Genomic DNA, 20,432 nt, shown 5'->3' with positions numbered 1-20,432 from the left:
GAGACACTCTGTTGTGAGGACAGATATATGCAACAGAGTGATTATCTCTTTACCAGGAGGGTAGAAGTTGGCTTGACACTTGCTATTATAATTTATTTTGGTAGCAAAAGAACACAAGGACCCTTTTAAAATTTCCGTCCTATGATTTGCCTTAGACTTAAGAAAACAATTGAAATGAAATGTGGAAGATATAAAAATTATGGTTAACACCTGGCACAGTGCTTTTGCACAATAGGTGCTTAAGTAAGTGTGCTTAATCTGCAAATATTTCCCCTTTAAAAAGGCAAATGTAAATAAATGCTTGATTGTTTTCCGATTGTTAGTTTCATGAAAAGTGAAATAAAATATGGCTTAGTGTGAAATAGGTATAGTCTACCTTTTTTTTCCTGCAAAATACATGTCTATTTTATTTTCTGAATTATTTCCAGTGTATAAAATATCTACTATTTCAATAACCATATTTGTATTTTTATCATTCTTTTTTCCTCATTTCCTTGTTACTTTAGCTTGGTAGAAGAGTAACTGCTGGGGTATTTTTTTTTTTCTTTCTAAAATATACTCATGGGAAATATAACTTTATAAAAGATTTAAACACAAACAAGTCATGAATAAGACCTTTTTATATTATTTTTTGTCCAGAATCCTATGGCAGCACAAGTAAATTATAAGGTGCATTTCACAAAATAAGCTCCTTGAAGAGCCACACAGCACTAAAATTAGCAATTAAATTGCCAGAAAGAGAGGTGAGGATGAGGCAGCCTATCTGAAGAGATAATAGCTAATAATATCCCTGAACTGATGAAGACATACATCCACAAATTCAAAGAGTTGTATAAACACTGAGCAACAAAATGCAAAATAAAACACCTACCGGACACATCATGGTAAAATTGCTAGAAAGCAGAGATGGGAAAATCTTAAGGAATCCTGAGAAATAATATAAATTACTTTACTATCAAAGTTCTTCAAAAACCAATGGTTGTTAGAAATCAATAAAATAGTATATTCATAATCCTACATGAACATAGTTCCAGCTTTACATTCTCTAGGAAGTAAAAATATTCAAAATGAGAAAAATAAACACATTGTCAAATAAGTAATAAATAAGATATAAGAGAAGATATAAGAGATTTGTCTAACAAGCCTGATTTCTATCGAGGTGATTTTTTAGACCTAAAGTCATAAAATATGAAAACTTGGAGATGCTTAGAGGAATGAAAACACTGAAAAGAATAAATCTAATTGGAAATTACTGTGTAAATCGAAATATAGTAGGGTTAAATATAGGTCAAAGTAACATAAATCTGGAGGGATGAATAAAATTTATGTACTCCAATTTCTTTCAAATTTTAAGAAGCATGTAAAAATATGAAGTGACATTAAATCTTGAGAAGCAAGAACACATGCTGTAATCTGCAGAAAGACAAACAAAAATAGTAAAAGAATATAAATTAATAGTGTGTGTTCCAGGAAGAGAGGAAGAAAGCAAGGGAGAGAGACAGAGACAAAAAGAAAATATATTTATTCAGAAAACTGATGATATCCTAATTTAACTCAAACATCAACTTCTTTCAGTAATCCTTGTTTTATTCATTCATTCATTCATTCATTCATTCATTCATTCATTCATTCATTTTTAAAGTTTACTTATTTATTTTAGAGAGAGAGAGAGCAGGGGACAGGCAGAGAATCCCAAGCAGGCTCCATGCTGTCAGTGCAGAGTGATGCAGGGCTTCATCTCAGGAACCATAAGATCATGACCTGAGCTGAAATCAAGAGTAGGACACTTAATCAATTGAGACACCCAGGTGTACCCTCGTTTTTTAGTAATCTTCATTTTATTTTACTGTTTTTTTAACGTTTATTTATTTTGAGAGACAAAGAGGGAGAGAGAGAGAGAGAGAGAGAGAGAGATAACTGGGAGAGGGGCAGAGAGAGAAAGAGGCAGAGGATCTGAAGTGGGTTCTGTGCTGACAGCAGAGAACCTGATGCAGGGCTTGAATTTGCAAACCATGAGCTTATGACCTGAGCCGAAGGCTGACACTTAACTGACTGAGACATTCAGGTGCCCCTTTTAATAATCTTCATTTTAGATCTGTGGGAGCCTTGGGTCACAAGTTTTAGCATGCAGCTGTTATAGCTTTTTTTTTTTTTTTTTAATTGGTAACAGGTTTTGGAATAGTGTTGTGCTAAACAGATTTTTGTCCTTATTTATTATAAGTACTCAACATAATAGTACAGAAAATTTCAAGGCTACATTTTAATAACTCATATTCAGCAAATAACAAAACCGAAAAAATCCCATTTTCATATTAGAATTGATCTATGTTGAATGATTATTTGTAGGGAAATGTACATGTTCATTGGGCTCTTACCTTCTTAGCTCCAATGGATTAAAAAATTAAAATACCCCATCAATGTAATGATTCATGAAAATTTTCCCTCTTATTAATACATCTATCTTATAGTACATCTAGTTGGATAGTTTAGTTCCCATGTGTATTAGCCATGGTAATAATAGACAATTTAAACAACTTCTCTATGTTTTCATAAAATGAGGATAAAATAGTGTCTGGTTCATAGAATTTGAAGGAATGACCAGGTAACACATGTGCAATGCCTAAGTACCCAGCCAGAATGTGCCTATCATATAGTAAATCTGCAATAATTTCTCATTTATTATCATCTTAATTCTTATAAATGCTAACCTCTCCTCTCATCAGACAGGCATTGATTATTAATTTACTGCTTCAATGTTGCCTTCTTAAATGTTCTTTTTTGAATGTTTTCATTCCCACATGCAATTTTATTAACCTTAGGAATGATGAGAAAGTTCTTTACTGCTTGTATACCTCTATTTTATTTAGCAATAAATTGAGAAAATGTATTAAGAGATAAGAAAGGTAGAATAGGATTAAAATGTGAATTTATATTGAGCAGTCACTGAAGAATTCTATCTAATTTTCCTTAAAAATTATTCTCATTAAAGTATACACAGATATTAGAATTGGTCTTATTTTTATGTGGTTTAAAGTCCTGTCATCTCACCTAAGAAATTTGGCGTACTTGAATGCCAAATTAAACTGGATATGGTCCTACCAAAGCCTCAAAGAAACTTCACACAGAAAATAAGTTGCAAAACCATCATTACAGCTGTAAAATCTTTGGTCTTGTTTTCTACTCCAATGTCGTTACTACTTGAAATCACATCTTTGCTATCAGGCAATACTTCATTCTGAGAACTATTTTTCTGATATTATTGTACTTAAGAAGATAACATCTAATGGTCTCTATGTCAGATTGCTGGATTTTTGTTTCGTTTTCTTTGTTTTTGGTGCATCTATATGTTTAGAAGTACTCATATTTCAAGGTATTGAATTCAGGCGCAGTTTTTCATTGGAATTATAAAGAGTTGGGGAATAACAGCATGTAAGAGTTTCTGTGTCTATGATGAATATAAGTTCTTTCTTTTAAAGCTCTTTGCTTTAGGGGTACCTGGGTGGCTCAGTTGGTTGGGCATCTGACTTCGGCTCAGGTCATGATCTCACTGTCTGTGGGTTCAAGACCCATGTTGGGCTCTGTGCTGACAGCTCAGAGCCTGGAGCCTGCTTCAGATTCTGTGTCTCCCTCTTTCTCTGCCTTTCCTGCTCCCCCACTCATTCTCTGTCTATGTCTCTCTGTCTCTCTCTGTCAAAAATAAATAAACACTAAAAAAAAAAAAGCTCTTTGCTTTGGATTTCAAATCTTTATCAATTTAATTTAACCTATCATGAAGAAGATAAATAAGCTATTAAAGTCCTATTAAAATAGCACATGCATAGCTCCAAGAGTCTGGCAATATGCTTGTTTTCCATTAAATGAATATAGATCTTCCCAGATCTCTAGGGTTACTATGGATACAAAATAGGAAATATTATTTACAATAACTTGACAATATAATTATATATTTAAAAATCTCAAATAGTAACTTGGGCTAACAATTATAGTGCTGCACTTTAAAGAAATATTTTAAGTTCTCAAAAACTCTGTATTCCAGGAATAAAAATAAATATTGCTAATAGGGAAAATAAATAAAATAAAAAGAAAATCATTGGCTTTCAATCATTAATTTAATGTTAATCTAGTCTTAAGCTTGTATATTTAGTGCCTGACTGATAATTTCATTTCTATGCTAGGTCTCCTATAATAGGAAAGAAAAACAAAAAACAAAACAAAACAAAAAAACTTTTGTGGACCTAATGGCAGACATGTACATAGAAACAGTAATTCAGTTGAGACATGAAATGTAAGAATATTCATTTTTGAGATTTGCAGATATGGCATGAGTTTTGAGAGATTTTTCTTAAAACTTAAATAAAGAACAAATAATGTGAGGCGCCTGGTTGGCTCAGTTGGTTAAGCATGCAACTCTTGGTTTTGGCTCAGATCATGATCTCATGGTTTGTAAATTTGAGGCCTGCATCTGGCTCCGTGCTGACAGTGCAGAGCTTGCTTGGGATTCTCTGTCTCCCTTTCTCTGACCCTCTCCTGCTCACTCTTTCTGTCTCTCTCTCAAAAATAAATGAACTAAAACCACCACCAACACCACCACCACCACAACAACAACAAATGTGTTATACATTGATGAAGCCATCACAATTAATACAAATACAAATATATCAAATTTGGGGGTACCATGTGATCTTTATATATAAAGCCTCAATACTAGTACATTTCTGAAACAAAGTCACTATTTTTGTTCTTAATTTTAATGGGCTACTTAGTCAACTTGTATTTTATCCTTAGTTTATTCGTGTTGCATTTCCAGTGGTATTCAGAGTGTAAGATATTAGGTATATGTACATATTAAATCAATCTATAGGACACCATGGCTTTTATCCCAACCATTCTACCAAAATTATTCTTAGCAATAGTTTTCACGTTCCTAAATCAAACAAGTAGTTCAAAAGCTTTCCAAAAATCACATAACCACTAAGAGGCTCAGTGTCCCAGAATGTCTGCACTATTGCCAAACATTTAAATAATTATAATAAAGGCTTTATATGCCATGGAAGTGGGATTCGATATCATTCTTAAAGTAATAAAGAACAAATAAAGCTTTAAAAACCATGATGATGTGTGGCTGGGACCAAATAGACTTGTAAAGACCAAATTTAAAATATCCAAATTAAGAAATGTATATATCCTTTTCTAAAATATCCAAATTACAGATGATGTGGATTTTTGCTCTATGAGTAGTATATGTAACATAAAGAAACACAATACATGGATCTTTTTGGAGATTGATTAGTACTGACTCAAAATATTAAGAGAACTAGAAGCCTTTGAGTTTGTTCAAGCATCTGATTGTAAATATGAGGGTTATGATGTTACATACACACCAACAGGATTGTGAAGACAGGGTTGGTTTTCAGAAAGTGAAAGATAGTATAGACTATGAGGATGACTGGGGCGCCTGGGTGGCGCAGTCGGTTAGGCGTCCGACTTCAGCCAAGTCACGATCTCGCGGTCCGTGAGTTCGAGCCCCGCGTCAGGCTCTGGGCTGATGGCTCAGAGCCTGGAGCCTGTTTCTGATTCTGTGTCTCCCTCTCTCTCTGCCCCTCCCCCGTTCATGCTCTGTCTCTCTCTGTCCCAAAAATGAATAAACGTTGAAAAAAAAAATTAAAAAAAAAAAAAAAGACTATGAGGATGATTGAATGTTATCTACTCAGAGAAAAGAATGATAGCTTTGTTTACTGTAGAAGTCTGAGAACTTCTAGAGTGACAAAAACTGCTAAAGTAATTAAAATTACATTAGACTAAAACAGTTTGATTGTAATGATGGACATATATATCATCCTTTTTGCACAAATGAAATTATTTGAAAAATATATACATTATTTAAGAACAATATGGAGTACCTGAATATTAACATGTAAACAAAATAATTATTCTTAGAACACATGCACATACATTAATCATTTTCTTAGCCATATTTGTTCTAATGAGGTTTGCTATTTTTCTGAAGGGTATTTTTTGTAAGTTGTTCTTTTATAAATATTTTTTCTTTTTTATAAAAATACTAGCCAGCTTCTTTCAAGTTGTATTTTATGGTTAATGAGTATGAAATTATTGACGCTTTCAATTGACTTTTCTCTTTAGATCGTAACATTTTGTTATCTTTTTAAGTTATAAATTTCACGTGATAAAACTTTTAATACATAGTTCACTGATTTTTGACAAAGTATACCATATATAACCAACACTACATTTATGATGTAGTGGGTATTCATAATCTCAGAAAATTCCCTGGACCTCCCTTATTTATAAATCCCCTCGTCCCCACTATCCTGGAAACTGTTAATATGATTTATATCTCTGTGGAATAGGTTTGTCTGTTGCAGAACTTTACATTTACATGAATTGAATAATACAGTATATACGCCTTCGTGTCTGACTAGCTTCTTCCACTAAATTTTTTTCATATTCATCTGTGCTGTGGAAAGTGGAAAGACCTCATTCATTTTATTGTTAATTACTATTTCACTATATGATTTAACTATATGATTATAACATATATGATTTAATCTGTATGATTAGATATCATATAGATTAAATCACCATATGATTACATCAGTTATGTTTATTTAAATGTATTTTGACTATTTGTTTCCAATTTCTGGATGTTATGAATAAAGCCACTATGAACACTTACATATATTTTTTTATGGACATTTTGGGTATTGGGTAAAATATCAGAACTGGATTTGCTGGGTTGTATATTAAGTACATTTAATTTTGTGACAAATGGAAATCTATTTTCATATTTGGTTGTGTGAATTTATACATCCATAGGGAATGTAGGAGAGTTCCTCTTGCTCAAGAATTTTGGCCAATTTGGTATTAACAGTTTTTAAAATTTTAGTCATTCTAATGGTGGATGTAATGTACTGTACAATTACAATTTTCTTTTGCATGTCTTTGGTGACTAATGATGTTGATAATCTTTCCGTAAACTTATTACAAGTTTGCGAGATATTTATAGTTTACATGTTTTCTTCCACCCTGTGATTCATCTCTATTTTTAAGAAAGACTTTGAAGAGCAGAATATTGTAATGTCAATTAAATCAGGTATATCATTTCTTTTTTGGTGGGTATTTTTTTGTGTCCTATCTAGAAAACTTCAGCTCACCCCAAGGTAACAAATATTTTCTCTTTTCTTCTAGAAAGGTTGTAGCTTCTGCTTTTATATTAGTCCTCTAATCCATTTTGAAGTACTTTTTTGTATGTAGTATAAGCTAAAGGTTACAATTTTTTTAATATATATTTCTTCTTAAGATTAATCTCTTCTTGGGGTGCCTCGGTGGCTCAGTCGGTTAAGCGTCTGACTTCAGCTCAGGTCACCATCTCACAGTCCGTGTGTCTGAGCCCCGCATCGGGCCCTGGGCCGATGGCTCAGAGCCTGAAGCCTGCTTCAGATTCTGTGTCTCCCTCTCTCTCTGCCCCTCCCCCGTTCATGCTCTGTCACTCTCTGTCTCAAAAATAAATAAATGTCAAAAAAAAAAAATAAAAAAAAAGATTAATCTCTTCCATAGATTTGCAGGTGATGCTTTTCAAAAATCAATGTATCATTTGTATGTCCATCAATTATGTACTCTCTCTGCTGTTCCATGTTTCTACTTCATGCAATTGCCACACTGATTTGATTGGTTTAGATTTCAAATATGTCTTGAAATCAGTGTACAACTTTCAGCTTTCTTCTTCACAAATGTTTTGTTGGTCATAAATGTCATCTCAGTTTACTAATTACTACACAAATGTCTGATGGATTTTTGATTGAGTTAAATCTATAAATTTCAGGAACATTATCATTTAAACAATATTTTGTTTTCAAATTCATAAATATGAACGATGTCGCTCTCTTTTCATTTAATTGAGTCTTTTAATATTTCAATCAGCAGTGTGTCACAGTTTTTACTGTGGATGCCTGGTTCATTAAATTTATTCTAAAGTACTTCATGTTTTAGATGCTACATCAAATGACATTGTTGGCAAGTTTATTCAGACAAATGAAAAGTATGAAGTCACATATTGCAGTCAATACTTAATTAGTAAGTACACAAAACTATTATGTTCCTGATAATCTCCTAAACACCTAACTTACTTAAACCTCATTTAGACCTCGCAATGATTGCAGAAAGCAGATTCTGTTATTCTTTTCTTTTATCAACTGGGAAACTGAGATACTGTTCTCAAGCAGGTTCTTGGTGAGATTTTTTTAGCTAGGAGACAGCCTTACCTACCTTGAGGACTAACGGGACTTTGTAATCATGAAAACTAGATTCCCTTCATTTTTTGTTAGTTTTTTTTTTTTTTTTTTTGCTTTAATCAGCATAATTGGGTCTGCTGTTACAAAAAATTGAAATGATCTTAATATACATGAGGAAATAAACTTCTTAAGGATATATAAGTGAGACAGATCTGGAGGTATACCCTGGAGAACATTGTTTGAAATAATGATGGAGGTATTGTTTGAAATAATGATTGGAACTTGTTCAGGTCAAACAATATTTTTTTTCTTTTCACTGTATCACATTACCTTTATTTCTATTTTCCACTTTTTCATATTGTAGACATTATTATATTCTCATTTTCTTTACGAATTTATTAACATAAAATATTGTAAAACTTTAGAATAAGATTTCTAGTTCTTTTGCATTTAGATATATTAATAGTAGCTGATATGAAATACCTTTAAATTAAGGTAATATAAATAATATCTTAGGAATATATTTTTTCCTATCACTTCCTTTCACAGAACAGTATTAAGATATAATAGCATTAGGTTTTTTTGGTTTTATAATATTATACTTATTTTTGCTTTTGTTCTCTGTCTTTTCAGTGTCATATCCAATAAGTTATTGCCAAGGATCAAAAAGGCATTCCCCAATGTTTTCTCCAGGATTTTTATGTTTCCAGGTCTTATATTTAACTCTTTAATGCATTTGAGTTTATTTTTGTGTATGGTTTAAAATAATTGTCCAATTTCATTCTTTTTTTTAAGTTTATTTATTTTGAGACAGAGAGAAAGAGAGAGAGTGTGTTCACAAACGGGAAATGGGCAGAGAGAGAGGGAGAAAGAGAGCAAATCCCAAGTAGGCTCTGCACTGAGAGCTGGATGCAGGGCTTGAACTCAGGAAATGTGAGATCAGGACCTGAGCTAAAATCAAGAGTTGGATGCTTAACCAACTGAGCCACTCAGGCACCTCGGTCCCTTTTCATTCTTTTGCAGGTAGATATCCATTTATTGAAGACACTATCCTTTCACCTTAAATATTACTGGCACCTTTGCTGAAGACTAGTTACCTATATATGTGTGGGTTTATTTCTGTATTGTTCATTCTGCTTCACTGGTAATTATCTCTGTTTTTATGCAAGTGCCTTTTTGTTTTGATTACTATAGCTTTGTAGCACAGTCTGAAATCAGAAATCTAAGTGAAATAAGTCAGTCAGAAAAAGGCAAGTATCATATGATTTCATTCATAGGTGGAATTTAAGAAACAAAATAGATGAACATAGGGGACGAGGAAAAAGAGAGAGGGAGGCAAGCCATAAGAGACACTTACCTATAGAGAACAAACTGAGGGTTGCTGGAGGGGAGGTGAGTAGGGTGATGGGCTAAATGGGTGATGGGCATTAAGGAAGGCACTCTTTGTGATGAACACTGGGTATTATATTTAAGGGATGAATCACTAAATTCTATTCTAAAACCAATACTACATTATATGCTATATGTTACCTAACCTGAATTTAAATAAAATCTTTGAAGAAAAAAAATTTGTTTTATATTATAGTAATCTGTTCCAAAAGAAAGAAAAGAAGGAAGGAAGGAAGGAAGGGAGATAGTGGGAGGGGGGAAGGGGGGAGGGAGGAAGGAAGAAAGAAAAAGGAATATGATTTTCCAGATTTGTTTTTCTTTCACAGGATTGCTTTGGATATTTGGTATAATTGGTAGTTTCATGTAAATATTGAAGGGTTTTTTTTTCTTTTCACTGTATCACACTGAAAGATAGGTTTTGTATTGAATATGTAGATCACTTTGAGTAGTATGGACATTTTAACAATATTAACTCTTCCAATTTATGTACATATGATGCCTTTCCATTTATGTGTATCTTCTTTAATTTCTTTCATCTATGATTTATAGTTTTCAGTGTATAAAACTTTCAATTTCTTGGTTAAGCTACTCATAAGTATTTTATTCTTTTCAAAGCTAATGTAAATGGGATTGTTTTCTTGATTTCCTTTTTGGAGAGTTTGTTGTTGCTGTATAGAAATGCAACTGAATTTTGTATGCTGATTTTGCATCCTGCAACTTTACTAATTTTGATGACTAGTTCTAAAAGTCTGTGTGTCTGTGTGTGTGTGTGTGTGTGTGTGTGTGTGTAGTCTAGTATTTTCTACATAAACAATCACGTACAACTTCAAACAAAGATAATTTCATTTCTTCCTTTCCGATTTTGATGTTTTTGTTTCTTTTTCTTACCTAATTTCTTTGTCTAGGACTTCAGTACTATCTTGAACAGAAGTGGTGAGAATATTCTTTGCCTTGTTCTGAAACTCACAGAGAAATTTTCAGTTTTATACCATCAAGTATGATGTTAGCTCTGGGCTTTTAAAAATATTATTTATTTAAATTCAACTTAGTTAACAAACGGCATAGTGTTAGTATCAGGAGTAGAATCCAGTGATTCATCATTTACATATAACACCCAGCGCTCATCCTAACAAGTGCCCTCTTTAATGCCCATCATCTATTTCACCACCTCCCCACTCTTCTCCTCACCAGTAACCCTCAGTTTGTTCTCTACCTTTAAAAGTCTCTTATGGTTTGCCTCCCTCTGTTTTATCTTATTTTTCCTTCCCTTCCCTTATGTTCATCTGTTGTGTTTCTTAAATTCCACATGAGTGAAATCATATGATATTTGTCTTTCTCTGATTGACTCATTTCACTTAGCATAATACACTCTAATTCCATCCACATTGTTGCAAATGGCAAGATTTCATTCTTTTTGATCACCAAGTTCACCAAGTGGTATTCCATTGTGTGTGTGTATATATATATATATATATATATACACACACACACACACACACACACATATATATGATCTTCTTTATCCATTCATCAATGAACTTTTAGACTCTTTCCATAATTAGGCCATTGCTGATAGTGCTGCTATAAACATTGGTGTGCATGTACCCCTTCAAATCAGTACTTTGTATCCCTTGGATAAATATCTAGTAGCTAGAAAAAGCAATCATAAAATGTTTAGGGAACCAGAAAAGATCCTGAATAGACAAAGTAATATTGAAAAAGAAAACCAAAGCTGGAGGGATCACAATTCTGGACTTCAACCTGTATCACAAAACTGTAATCATCAAGACAGTATGGTAATGGCACAAAAACAGACACACAGACCAATGGAACAGAATAGAGAACCCAGAAATGGACGCACAAATATATGACCCACTAATCTTTGAGAAATCAGGAAAGAATCTCCAATGGAAAAAAGACAATCTCTTCAGCAAATGGCACTGGGAAAACTGGACAGCAACATGCAGAGCAATTAAACTGGGCCACCTTCTTACACCATACAAAAACAAAAATTCAAAGTGGATGAAAGACCGAAATGTGAGGTAAGAAACCATCAAAATCCTAGAGGAGAACACAGGCAGCAACATCTTTGACTTCAGTCGCAGCAACTTCTTACTTATGCACTTCTTACTTCTTACAACATATGTCTCCGGAGGTGAGAGAAATAAAAGCAAAAATGAACTACAGGGACCTCATCAAGATAAAAAAGCTTCTGAATAGTGAAGGAAACAATAAAAAAACCTCAAAGGCAACTGATAGAATGGGAGAAGGTATTTGGCAAATGACATATCAGATAGTTAGTATCCAAAGTCTATAAAGAGTTATCAAACTCAACACCCCAAAAAACAAATATTCCAGTGAAGAAATGGGCAGAAGACATGAATAGACACTTTGACAAAGAAGACATCCAGATGGCAAATAGACACATGAAAAGATGTTCAACATCATTCATCATCAGAAAAATACAAATCAAAACCACAATGAGATATCACCTCACACCTGTCAGAATGGCTAAAATTAACAACTTGGGAACAACAGATGTTGGCACAGATGCAGATAAAGGGGAACCCTTTTGCACTGCTTGTGGGAATGTAAACTGGTACAGACAGTCTGGGAAACAGTATACAGGTTCCTCAAAAAATTAAAAATAGAATCACCTTACAACCGATCAATTGAACTAGGAGGTATGGGCTTTTTATACACAGTATTTCCTGTGTTGAGGTAAGTTCTTTCTATATCTAATTTGTTGAGAGTTTTTAACATGAAAAGGTGTTGGATTTTGTGAAATGCATTCTCTGCATCTATTGAAACAATCATGTGATATTTGTCCTTCATTCTAGTAATGTAGTGTATCACACTGACAAGTAAGTTTGCATCAAACCAAAAAGCTTCTGCACAGCAAAGAAAACATTCGACAAAATAAAAAGGCAACCTACAGCACAGAAATGATGATTTGCAAACCACATATCTTATAAAGGGTTAATGTCCAAAATATATAAAGAAATTTCACAACTCAAGAGCATAAAACAAAAACAGAAACAAATAATCCAATTAAAAATGGGCAAAGAAACCAAATTGACATTCCTCCAAAGAAGACATACAAGCTGCCTACAGGAATATGAAACAATACTCAGTATTACTAAGCATTAGGGAAATTTAATTAAAAGCCACCATGAGATATTACCTTACACCTGTTAAGGTGGCTATTAAAAAAACGTGTTGGTGAGGTTGTAGACAAAGACCATTGGATAATGTTGGTGGGGATTTAAATTGGTGTAGCCACTATGGAAAAAAGAATTGGAAGTTCCTCAAAAAACTAATACTAGAACTACCACATGATCCAGAAACCCTACTTCTGGATATATAGCCAAAGGAATTGAATTCAGGATTTCAAAAGGTATCTGCATTCCAATGATTATAGGAGTACCATTCACAATGGTCAAGACATGGAAGCAACCTAAATGTACGTCAACAAATGATTAGGTAAAGAAAGTAGTACATGCGCACAATGGAATATCATTAAGTCTTAATAAAGAAGTAAATCTTGCCATTTGTGAGAACATGAGTGAACCTAGAAAACATTTGTTAAGTAAAATAAATCAGACACACAAGACAAATACTACATGATGCCATTTATATGAGTAATCTAAAATAGTCAAACTTATGGAAGCACAGATTAGAATGGTGGTTGTTAAAAACTGGGGACGGAGGGCGAGTGAAATAGGGAAGTAGTAAAGTCAAAGCCTGCAAAGTTTCAACTGCACAAAATGAATAAGCCCTAGAAATATATTGTATAGCATAGTATCTGTAGTTATCAACACTGTATTGTATACTTAAAATTTTACTAAGGGGGTAAATCTCCTGTTAAATGTTCTTATTCCCCTCCAATAATAATAAATGAGAGAGGGCAGAAGGAAACTGTTCAATGGGATGGATTATATCACAGAGTGTGGTGATACAGTCACATGGTTCCAACACATTAGGTTGTATACATTAAATACATACATACAGCTTTTTGTGTGTCATTTATTTCTCTCTAATAAAAAATAATATGCTTAATTGATATAGGGTGATTTTTTTCTTTATGACTATTAAGTTTTTGAGGAACCTTTTTAAAGTAAGAATTAAAGCAAGGGATAAATACTTTGCCTTTTTATAAGCTAACTCCAAAAGTACTAAAAGTGAATTATAATTTGAAATTAAACATTAATATTTATATGTAGTATAATCCTCAAATTTTACCAAAATGATTATAGAATATAGTATGTTCAATTTTCCAAAAAGTCATTAGAATACCACAATGGAATATTCAGAGAAAACCTAACTCTAATATAAAGAAAATATAACAATGCATAAATGATAGGTTGTCTATTATTTATTACTTATGGAGATCTAGATTTTGTTCAGCAATGAAAGTCTGTATGTAGCGCACCTCCAGCATGCAATAATAAATTTAATGTGTATCAGCCGGTAATGCGTGTTTCTAAAAAGAAGCAAATATTTGACCTACATGTCATATCAACTAAATACCCAAGTCAAATACACAACATTTAGCTAGTGGCAACTTTTGTTTCTGCATTGAATGGTAACTTCAATAACATCAGCATTTTAAAAATCCATAAAAACTGATTTGTCACAGTAGTGAAAATTACAGCAAATTATGGAAATTATTCCAAGCTTAGCGCTTGATATCATAATTAAGACAGCATTGTGTAACTTGTTATAGATATATTTTCACATTTATGCATGTGTGACTGAGTGAATCTATTCCTAAAACAGATATTATGACCTCTTTGTGGCTTATTCCCGATTTTGACGGCTAGTATCCCACTTTTCCACATACAACATGAACCTTCTTTCTGTTCCTAGACTGTACTAAGTTTCTAATTCAAGCATTTATATAACTTATCCTTCTGCCACAAACATCTTTCTTCCTTCCTTATGCCTCCTCCCGCACTCCTGGACCTCTCCCAAACCACTATTCATATCTGGCCACTCACACAAAATGAAATTCTCTGGCTTTTAACTGTGTATCTAATAGTGTAATTATTTCTGAAAGCCCTTCCTGCTTCTTTAAACTCTAATGCCTCATGGGTACCATAGTCCTTGTCTGTATCATTCGCCATTATTTCTCAATACTAACTTGCTGACATAGTGGAGAAAATAAGGTAATTATTGTAAGGAATTTGAGCCAATATTGACACTAAAATAATATTTAGAGTAGTCTTCATTGAACAAAATATTATGGAAGATTCTCTTTGTGCTTTTCTTTTAATTTTATTTCTAAGTAATCTCTATACCCAATGTGGGGTTCAAACTCACAACCGTAGGTCAAGAGTCACATGCTTTACTGGCTGAGCTAGCCAGGTGCCTCAGGAAAGGTTTATTTTATATGTTGATTCATTCCTATAGCACTTAACTTATCACTTTCATTCATCATCATCAGTAAGAATACAGTCAGTCAGCTGAGCATCTGACTCTCAATTTCAGCTCAGGACATGATCCCAGGGATGTGGGATTGAGCCCCATGTTGGGGACCACAGTCAGAGTGAAGCCTGCTTAACATTCTCTCTCTCCCTCTGCCCCTCTCCCCCACTGGTGCACTCTCTCTAAAATAAAAACCAAAACCAAAGCAAACAAACAAGAGAACGCAGTGTTAAATATGATAGAACATGTGGATTCTAGTCTAGATATGAAAACAGAAATAAGAATATTACCAAAATGATTTCTTCGAAATGCATTGTGATAACACTTACCACAATAACATTTAAATTCTATATTTTCATTAGTTGTAACCAAACTAGTAATTTTAGTTTATTTATTTATTTTTTAAAATTTTAGTTTATTGCAGGAAGAGAATATCTTATCAATGACCATGATCCCATGTTTGGGATTTAAGAGCCAGGAACATTTTTTTTAATAAGTATGGATGAAAGGATTACAATTTTGTTTTACCAAAGAATGAAAGATATACACGGAATCCTTCTTCTATTTGCAAATTATTGTGTCTGTGTAAATTTTTTGTCAGAAATGTCATATATAATGTATAGACATGTATATTATCTGCATTCATACTTTGTCAGCAGTGCAGCATGTTTACTCCCAATATAAACAAAAGGAAATACCTGAATTTGAACGATTATTTTTGAATAATATATCTCAATGAATCAAATGCATCATTTGAAATATCATTTTACGTGTGTGTGTGTGTGTGTGTGTGTGTGTATGTGTGAGTGTGTGTGTGTGTGTGAGAGAGAGAGAGAGAGAGAGACAGAAAGAGACAGAGAGAGAGAGAGACAGAGGAGACAGTACACACTTTAGCTCTGGATACTGGATTCCTGAAGAAACTTGCTTCATCCCAGTTAACTGTTAACATATTCCATTAGCAAGAATGGCTTTTATTCTATCTCAGAGAAAGAAATAATAAGGCAGATTATTCAGCATTTCTGTATTTCCACCTAAATTCGTGATATGGTCAGTAGAGATAGCCAAGGACATAAGAAACACACACAAATTGGTATATGCCACCGACCAACAGACTTGATAAAGTTTCAAACATAGTAATTGTCCTTTCTGCTTTTAGAGGGTATTTTCTAATGTCGTTCACAGTTTAATTTCCAGGGCCATACCCTGCACTGTTTTCACACCACTCTAACTATTAATATGGCTGGCAGTCTACTTGTATTAGATTTGTCTGATGGTCATGTTTATTTGAGCAATACTGTTCTTAATAGGAGTGTGAAGGGGCCGATACCATTATATTTCACCAGCTAATGACAGAATTCATGTCGTTAGGAATAGAAGAGACAAATTGTGTCTTTAATTTATACAGTTCAAATAATTTCTGTTTAGTAATATTTAAAATTTCATTGCTACTATATTTTTCTATTGCCACATGTAAGAAATATAATTCAACTTTCTGCATCTAATTTTATAAAATGTATATATAAAATGGTTATATTTATGTATAAGCTCTAAGGGCCAAACAAGTCTCTATTATCTTCTTTGTAATTAAAACTGGTAAATACAACTTCTGCTTTTGACACATTTTTGAAGAGCATTTGTTCTGAACACATTGATTGCTAATAATCAACTGGGTTAGCAGTTTTCTTATGAAATTAAATTTCTGTTTGATCTACAAATCTGGGATAAATTATTCTATCAGATAATGAACATTCTATTGCCTCATTAAATCCCCATCTCCTTTAAGTGAGCCAACTCAAACATTCTCGACATCTAATATTTCTCATGGAGATCTCCTGAACTTGGCCTAGATCATTTATTATGCTCCCCTTTAATCTCACTCATCATTGTTTATTATCATAAATCATAGCAAAGAGTATTCTTTGATTTATTTTCTATCATTAACACTTTAATTAAATACTTCCTAAGCTCTGCCTTATAAGCAAATAGTAGGTTTCCATTTTTTCATCCTCTGTCATTCTTAGTACATTATACCAGAAGAGACACGATTTTAGTTTGTTGTGTTATTAATCATGTAATCTTTGCTCCCTTAGTTAATGTGGTGTCGGTCAGGTTTCTCTTCTTTAAATTTATAATTATAATAAATAATTTGAGGAGACATTTTGAACTATAAAATCATCTTGCTCATCATATAGCTTTTACGCACTATTTTTAACATTATTGATGACTCTTTGCTAAATCAAAGTTGATGGCAGCAAAGTAATGATTTCATAATTCCATCATTTCTTCTACATTTCTTATTAGCATTCATGTGTAAGGAAGACATTTTCTCCCACCTCCCCCTGCATTCATTTTATTTAGGGATGTTGAACAAAGCTGCATTGATTCAACATCAATATTTGTATAGAACTGGCATCATTAATATAATAAATGTACCATACATATGATTGTATTTTTCTATTTATTTTGCTTCTCTATGGGTACTCTAAATAAAAATAGAAACAATCTTGCATTTAAAATAATTATTTCCTATGAGGAACATTTTTATAAGAGATATTGACCAATTATTACCAACTTTAATACAATGTATCTTTAGAACTCAAGTGAGTTCTTTATTCAAACTCAAATAGTTTAATGTACTTGCATGACACATGAAACAATATAGTGTTATTTTAAGACAGTTTTAGAATAGTTAAAATTATTTGTTGGCAGTTTTAGGATAACCGTTAACAATCTTTTTAGAGAAATATAATTGGTATTATAAAAGAGGAGATATACTGGAATAATAACAAATGAACAATTAATATCAAAGAAGGCAGGAACAGGAGGGTAGAGGAGAAAAAAATAGGGAAAGAAAGCCTATACAAAACAGTTACAAACATGGTAGATAATAATCCAACTACATTTATAACATCCTTAAATGAGAATAAGTAAATAAAACAACTAAAACTAGGTTGTCAGAAAGGATTTTAAAAATCCAACTATATGGTGTACAAAAAAACCACTACAAAAAAACCACTTTAAAGACATGGGTAGAATAAAAGTAAAGGAACAGAGAAAAATATACCATGAAACCACTCAGCAAAAGAAAGCTAGAGTAGTTACATTGCACACAAAGCCTACTTCAGAACAAGGAAATTATTAGGATAAAAAGAGATACAACACGAATATAAATCTTTGATTCTTAAAAAAAAATCCTAAACATGTTTACACCTTATAAGAGACCATTAAAAAGCTCGAGTCAAAGACTGATAAAACTAGAAGAAATAAAAAAGTCTATGATTATAGGTAGGACCTCAATGTTTCTCTTCAGGTAATTGACAAATTAAGCAGGCAGAAAATCAGTAAAGATAGTTGGCCTGAACAGCATTGTCAATAAACTTGATCCACTGTCATATAAGGAATACTACAACCACCAACCAGCAAAATACACATTCTTCTCAAGGCCAAAGAGAGCATTCACCAAATTAAACCATATTCTAAGATATAAAACATTTAAATTAAAAGGACTAGAGATTATACATACCATATTCTCAGACCACAATGGAATTAAATTAGAAATAAAAATGAGATGGACAGTAGAAAACTTCCAAATACCCCAAAATTAAAAGACAAACTTCTAACTAACACATTGGTTATTTAGGACCAATTTAAGTTATTAAAAAGGCCAAGAGGAATAAAAATATTTTGAACTAAATAAAAATTAATATAAACTTGGTCAAATTTGTTGGGTGCTATGATAGCACCATGAGATTAAAATTTATAGCATTAAGTTCATATATTATGAACAAAGAAATTTCTGAAATCAGTAATGTTAGTTCTTGCCTTAGGAAACCAGAGAGAAAAGAATAATTTACATCTAAAGCAAGCATAAGGAAAGAAATAATAAATTAGAGCAAAACTCAGTGAAATTGAAAAGAGAAAACAATAGAGAAAATCAATGAATTCAATAGCTTATTTTTTGAGGAGACTAATAAAACTGATACATCTCTATATACATTAATCAAGAAAATAGGGAAGAAGCAAATTACAAATATAAATGAGATAAGGGTATTAGTAATGATCTCAAGTGGATGTCAAGTGGATAATAGAGGAATACTACAAACAACTCCATGTCCACAAATGTAGTGCCTTAGAAAAACTGAACCAATGAGACCAAGTGTGGACTAATTATAAGCAAAGTTGGGCAGATAAATATGAACAGATTGATATTCTGGTAAATTAGCTGATTCTTCAAACATAAATGATGTCAGTGTTGATTGGGACAGGATGCGAGTCAACTCTACTTTTAGAAGGTTGTGCTTTGAGAGTCCTGAATAGATTTGTGATTCCTTGCTTGAGGTAGCCAAAAAAAGAAGGCAAATAAGAAGGAATAAAATTCAAATTCTGAAAAGATAACAGAAAAGTACCAAATTAAAAGAATCATATACAAGAAGGATTTCAGAGTCAAACAGCTATGTGTCAAAATAGAAACATAATATTAAACGAGAAGAAATACCAAGAACTAGTGTGTCGTGAGCCTTTAAAATCAGCTGGGGAGTATTGTATGTGGTCAGGTATAGGTGTCTTACAGAATCCGAGACGATGGTACATCAAAACAGACCTAGAATCACATGCCACCAAGAAGTTCATTTTGCAGAAAATAGTGATCTAACAGAACAATTGATGCAATATATTTTGCATAGGATAACAGATGATTCATATGAGATAGCAGATGAGGAAATGCTCATGCTCAGGCTATTTGCACCTTAATGCTTGAAAGCAAGTGACAAATTTGCTAAAAGGGGGTTTAATGATAACCGAGCACAACCATTATCTTAGTCATATTAATACAAGAGGCAAATTACCAAAACAAACTCTCAGCCACATGGGGATAAGCAGAAAGTCAGTTATCCAAACTGGTATACAAACTCCAAACCAGGGTATTAACAGAATAACAATATAGAGTGATAACATAGAACAGTAATAGAGTGGTAAACAATATAGAGCAGTAAGTTAGATTTCCTTAAATTCCCCTGTTAGTAATGTAAAACTGTTCAAGAGAAAAGATGGAAACCTATGGATTGGGCTTAATGAGTTCTAGTTGAGTGATGTAGAATGTAGAAACCAGAAAATAGCTAGAATATGAAAAAAAAAAAAAAAACACTTCATTTCACATTCTTCTACCTGTACCTACTGTTACAGTGATTTTTAAGTACAATGTTATACATTCTGCATTGAATCCTTTGTTGGCATAATTTGAAAATAGTTAACTAAATAAAGATGTTGTCATTATATTGTACTTTGTGTGTTTATTGGCCAGTAAGGCAATACATGGCATAAAGTGATACAAATTATAGTCTAGTTACGTGGAACATTTTAAATTCCCAT

Source organism: Leopardus geoffroyi, chromosome A1, assembly GCF_018350155.1.
Source record: "Leopardus geoffroyi isolate Oge1 chromosome A1, O.geoffroyi_Oge1_pat1.0, whole genome shotgun sequence".
Taxonomy (NCBI): domain Eukaryota; kingdom Metazoa; phylum Chordata; class Mammalia; order Carnivora; family Felidae; genus Leopardus; species Leopardus geoffroyi.
The sequence above is the reverse complement of the archived record's forward strand: the minus strand, read 5'-3'. Positions refer to the sequence as shown.